The sequence below is a fragment of the Carassius auratus genome, unplaced genomic scaffold (genome assembly GCF_003368295.1).
Source record: "Carassius auratus strain Wakin unplaced genomic scaffold, ASM336829v1 scaf_tig00016530, whole genome shotgun sequence".
NCBI lineage: Eukaryota > Metazoa > Chordata > Actinopteri > Cypriniformes > Cyprinidae > Carassius > Carassius auratus.
The window spans coordinates 42,889-49,547 of NW_020524687.1; the positions used below are offsets into that span (position 1 = coordinate 42,889).

General features: G+C 38.4%; 1 pseudogene; it reads left to right on the forward strand.

The window, feature by feature from the left end:
• The first annotated feature begins 239 nt into the window (after positions 1 to 239).
• LOC113075248 (T-cell leukemia homeobox protein 3-like) lies at positions 240 to 5,115 on the forward strand (annotated as a pseudogene).
• Positions 5,116 to 6,659: the final 1,544 nt, after the last annotated feature.

Consider the following 6,659-nt stretch of genomic DNA (forward strand, 5'->3'; position numbering starts at 1 on the left):
AGCCAGTGATGACGTGCTGATGTCAGCATGCCCATAATAAAGAGATACTTGACCAATACAGAAATCGTGGACTAAACGATCTGCATTTTAAAGAATGATGTCATAAAACGCGTTATGCTTTGTGACTTGTAACAAAATGAAAGCCAATAAGGAGAGAGAGATTGAGCACTGTCCAATCAGAGAAGAGAAGAGCCCAACGAGTTCTGCGCAGGGATCCAGTGGAGAGAGAGAGAGAGAGAGAGTGCCAGAAATCTGCCAAGTCCTCGTGCCAAAAACTTTTCACCCACAGACGAATGCGTCCAAACCATCCTAAGTCAAAAATTGAATCTCGAGGAGTAGGCTAATACATCACAAAGTAGCGATTACTAGGGATTCCCTCATTCATAGATCTAGAGTTTTCCGTAGTAGGCTACAATTCCAGGGCAGTCCGAAATTGTCTGTGGAATAAACTCGCTGGAAAGCTTCGGGTGGTGAGGATGGACCGAGCCCCAAGCTCTAGCCCAAGTGGCACCAGTCAAACATCACAACCTACCCAACATGAACCCATCAGCTTCGGCATTGACCAGATTCTCAGCGGCACCGATCAAGAGCCACAGCAGAACTCGAGCAGGAATAACTCCGAGAGCAGCAGCAGCGGCAGCGCGAGCGGAGGAAGTTACCATCTCGGCAGCCCAACGGGAGCGAGCGCAACGCCGTACACGACACTAACCGGCACTTTTCACGGCATCGCGGCTCCATATGAGGAGACCAGTCCATACGGGGTGAACTTGACCCTTGCACCCGGAGGAGTGATTAGGGTCCCGGCTCACAGGCCCCTGACCGCGGCCGTGCCTCCACCCATGGCCAGCGCAGTGCCCGGTCTTGGGAGCCTGAGTTTTCCCTGGATGGAGAGCAGCCAGCGCTTCGCCAAAGACAGGTTTGCAGGTAAACAAATAGTCTTATTCTTTCGATCTGCTCCTTTAATTTTTCTGACAAAATCCTCGTGGTTAAACTTATCAGAATCACGAAATGGTGAATTGTCTGAGAAAATAAAAATCCCTCAAGAACACAAACATAAATGCGAAAAGTCCAAACTCTTTGTGAATTATGATTTAAAATATTTGTAATTTAAAATGTCGGTGGTTTGTGGATTTTTGACGGTAAAAGTCAAGCAGACTTCGTATGAAATGTAAAACATACAAATGTCTAAGACTGGTGTTTTTTTCTCCTTCTTGTTTTAATTATTTTAAATTCTGTTTTTTTATTTATTTATTATAGGACGACACAAAAACAACAACAACAAGCAAACAAAACATTTCAGCTATTGTTGGTGAAATGCTATAATAACAGTATTTTAGCAATAACTTTAGGCCTAGTATATTATGTGATGCTTTAGTTAGCCTATTATTAAAGTAACCTTCATTTAAATAATTAGACAATATTTTATTAAAGACTATATTCATATGAACGCACCACGGATTACTTAAATAGAGTAGCCTAGCCTATACATTTAAAAATGTATTTGCGAGTTATCGCAATAGAAATGTATTCCCCAAAATAGCATAATGCACTTTTAATCATTTGCCATTTTAATTGTGCAAACTGTGATGTTGTTGCACGTGTGCTCGTGAAAGAACCAGAAGGATGAATTGGTAGAGGTTTCAATACAATAAATATTAGACAGTGTGTCTGGGAAACTTGATCCTGCTGTTTCCATAAAGAGCCGGTAGATGAATGGCTGCTGCCGAAGAGCTCGTTTTAGTTTTATTTGACCTTGAAGAGCGTGAAACACCTGTGCCAGTTGTGGGCGAAATTAAATGAAAAGGCCGATAGAAAGTCAACATCTCAAAATGTTCAGCGTAGGTCAACGTGTAGGTTAACAGCACGAAAAAAAAAAAAAAAAAAAAAAAAAAAAAAAAAAAAAAATTATATATATATATATATACTAATATATTTTGTTGTTGTTTGCATGATTTCGTTTTCATTTAAGCGTATTGGACAAGTGCAATTTTAACACAATCTGAATAATAGTGAAATAACTAAAATCATCGCGTTTTGTATATTAACCAGATTTAATTTGATATGCAGGCTTATTATTATTATTATTATTTTGTTTTTCATATATGTATTGAAGATCTACCAAGCGGGCTACATAAATACAGAAATAAACGAGTATTGTTTTGTTTAGTGTAACCGCTCTTTTGCATATGAATATAAACTTACAATTCAGAGCTGTCACATATATCACCAGCTTTCTTTATTCTGGGGTAAATGCGAACGCTGTGCCATTAGAGAGACATATCAATATTTCACCAGCTTTAATTATTGCCACCTATAGCTGCGGTAACAGGCGCTCTACTGCTCTACTGTGTGTTTTAGGTAATAAATAAATGAACAATATAGGTAATTGCTGTCATTAGGGGAACAGCTGTTGTTTGTATTTGATGCAACATTAATAGGATATGTTTTGTGTGATTTTATTGTATAGCTTATATGTAACCTGAGTAACAGGCCTCTCAACAAATCCCAAAAGCATCAGCAATCCATCTGTTTATGAGGGTTTTTTAGTATTTATCAATCAATAATATAAAGTCTTACTTGACATCTAAAAGGTATAGTGCATGAAGGCATGGGATAATTCATAATAATGAGGAACAGAGTTTTCCTTTGACTCAGCAAGAGTCAGAAACTTGGGCACAATTAGTGAAACCTTTAAGTGAAAGCTGGTTTAATGTGCAAAAAGCATTTTACTTCATAACAGCCCTTCATTTTCTTTGTCAATTATTATATGCGGGGGATAAAGCTTGATTGAAAAAATGTGCAATGCTTCCAGGTTTTTTTTGTGGGCTTTTGACAGTCTGTCTTTACAGCATTCAAATGCATTTAAAAACTCTGATACTGCAAAAGCAACATAAATATTTTACAATGTAGATATACAAAATAATAGGTTTTATAATTAATTTTATATATACGTTAAAAATCACAATATTAACAAAAGTGATTTTAAATCTTGAATAGATTCCAATTTTGCCTGAAAAATTATTTAGTGTGACAGAAGGAGGTCAGTAAACTGTGTCAGACTCTTCTCTCACTGGCTTTTCCTTCCTTATTCATACTACAGCAGCCCTGACACCTTTCACTGTGGCTCGGCGTATTGGTCACCCGTACCAGAACCGCACACCACCTAAGAGAAAGAAGCCCCGTACGTCTTTCTCCCGAGTGCAGATCTGCGAGCTGGAGAAGCGCTTCCACAGACAAAATACCTGGCCAGCGCTGAACGAGCAGCTTTGGCTAAAACTCTGAAAATGACAGACGCCCAAGTCAAAACCTGGTTTCAAAACCGCAGGACCAAGTGGAGGTGAGACACAGAAAGAAAGGTTGATATATTGTAATGGAAAGTGTAGAAATGTTGAGAAAAATGGTGGAGAACTCCAGTGTGATCGCATATGAGGAACAAAGGCACAAGAACACTGAAATTTCAATATATTTCCCATTGTACATCTTTTTGTCTGGACACTGATAATGTCCAACAGCACACTGTGAAATAGATTTTTTTTTTAAACTATAACATGGTTTTATCCAGAGTTGTAACAGGCAACAGAAATGACTGGAATGATAGAACGATGTACTTGATAAAATTTCACGCTGGACATAAAATCATTAAACCGACTGAAAAGCATATTTTGCATAAACTGACTGACTAAATAAAGACAAAAATGTAGGCCTTTTATATATATATATATATATATATATATATATATATATATATATATATATATATATATATATATATATATATATACATATTAACCACATTAGTGCCTGTTATGACCTGAAATCACTTTTCAGATTTGACCTACTAACAGCCATAATACCAGTAAGAATTATTGGGGAATTAATGGTGTTGTCAAGAAGAAATATTAATTATTAATTAAGGCAAACGCACTAACGACATACCACACTTTGGAGAAGAGGAGGAGCTGCTTGAACATTACACAAATGTTTTGTCTAAATAGACTGGATATTTACCTGCATTAATCAACTACATCTCCACAAACCAATTCACAAAATCTCACTTAAATGAATCATATCTAAATCCATATATCGGTAAAATATTGACACGATTAGTGTTTTTTTTCCTCAAAGATCACCATATTTTATTGCAGCTTTACTGTAGTTAATTTCACCCTGTAATTCGCTGTTTGCACTGGAAACTGAAATAGCTGCAGTAAATGTGCACATGAGCAAGTCTGTAGCAAATGTAAAACTTCTACTCCTCTAATTTTCTCTATATCATCTCGTGTCAGGCGGCAGACGGCGGAAGAGAGGGAGGCAGAGCGTCAGCAGGCCAACCGGCTGATGATTCAACTCCAGCACGATGCCTTTCAGAAGTCTTTGACTGATTCAGTTTCCATCAGACCCACTCTGCATCCACAACTCATCGCTGTTCGCCCTGCAGAAACCTACAGCCTTGGGCGGGCGAGGAGAGCGGCAAGCTCGGGGGAGTGACTGCGCTCGTATGAACATACCATAACTCAAGAAGTAAATGACATTCTCGATGGACTGGGATGTTGACCTTATCTCCGTCCTAAAAGACTATTTCATTCCACAAAAAAGTGGGGAACTAATATTGGCCATCCAACAGTGAGCAAACCCATACAAATAAAACGGTTCTGTGTCGTATGAGCCTCTGCAGAATAAATGAAGCCTGTTTTCTGTGGTGTGTCTGTGCGTACAGAGACTTTTATCCCCATCAGGGTCAGTTTCATCGACAAAATGACTTGTAGAATGGAACAGGCCATCTCAGCCGACCCTTTTACAGATCCTCTGATCTTCTCCTCCATCCTTTCATTTGTCCTTCTGCCCCCCCTGTGTAATTTCTCCACCACTCAGAGCTGTAGAATACAGGATTAATGCAGAAGAGGGAAGTAACGATCAATTACTTATTTATAATGTGAGTTGCACGACCTAAAATGTCCACAATCTGACCATCTGTGAAAATAAAAGGACAGAAAGACGCACATATAGACAAACACTTTTCCCTTTTTGTCAGGCTGGGTATGCATATCTTGTCTTTTTGGTATTTAAAAGCTAACCAGCTACTTTTTTATTCTTTTATTTTTATTTTATGAAACTACATCCGATTATTTGAGGAATCGCATGAAGCGTTCAAAAGAGAGTCGTATGACGTTGTACGGGGTGGTTGCAATTGATTTTATTGGTTAGATTTATTCAGCAGTGACTCCAAACGCCGCTCTGGAACTCCTCAGAATCATGCTTTGATGGTTGAATGTTGTGTGTCTGCGGGAAAGAACAATTTCAGATGAAACAAGGGTTTGTTAGATGATGTAGGTGTGCGGTTTCATCCCAAACTCTGTATTATACTTTGTATTTGATAAATATGTAAATAGCAAACAAAAAGTAATAAACATTCTGTTTTGGCATTAGCAGAAAAGGTGTGCTTTGCTTAATTTGTTATTTCCCTAATGTTTTTTTTTTTTCCAAATCCCTAAGGAGCACTCTTCTCTAGAGTAATGTGTTGCTTTCAGAGGTCCTACCACCATTCTACACAACTTGATCGACAAATAAACACTGAGTCCTGGTAGTTGCTTGCAGTCGATTATGCCTGCCACAGCAAAGAAGCACTTATGTTCTCAAGTAGATAAATGCGGGATCCTGTGGGACCATAAAAATGCCTTTATGCCCACTGCAACCAACTCCCTCCTCCCAAAGTGCTGACTCTCAGGAACTGACCTGTTTTAAAGGCCTGGGTGGGGGGTAAATGGAGGGGTGTCCATTATAAAGTGATTTAACAGACTCCTTACATTATGATGCTGTTGAAGCCTCCGCAGGGTGAACCTGTGGAGTCCCGCCACAGCTCTGTGTGGACAGATGGTTGGTAGTGACCTGTGCCAGGACCTCTTTGACTGGAGAGGGTGAGGTGATCTGTATGGTTCATCTGAGAAAGCATTCGGTGATATAGACTCAATACTCAAGATAATTTACACAGGAAGTATTCCTGGCTCCTTTCCACATCTACAGCAATGACATCACTTCTACGGGTGCTCGACTACAAAGTGATTTGTAAAGCGTGGTGTTTTACCGCCCTCTGCTGGCTATCATGTGCAAGCGGTCATCTACAGCCACAAACTCGGAACGAATATATTAAACGTCTAAACGATTAAAACTAAATGTAACATATAAATATAGTAAAATAATTAAACTTGTTAAAAGTGCTAAAAAGGTGTAGAATAGTTTTGGAAAATATAGCCTATGAATATTGGCAAACCCGCGACTATTTATAACACTTTGTAAATGTGTGTGTGTTTGTATAATTTTTTTGTTAGAAGCAAGCAGAGCCGAGCAGAGGTTAGGCAGTATGTTACCGATTCCAAATTACATGACAAAAATTATAACGTTAGCCTAGTTATAACGTAATCAGTTACATTACACATTTTAATCAGATTAGGCTACTTTTTTGATTACTTTTGACTTATGTCGATTTAAATTGGGTAATATTATAGCCTACCATACCCTATACAAAAAGTAAGATAACGGAGTGCATTAAACATTACGTCAAGGGTTTACAAAACTGGGCCTTGAGCTGCAGAGGTTTATTGTATAATGAAAAGGCTAATTAAATTATGAATAATGTAAAATTAAAAGTAAGTAATTTTAAA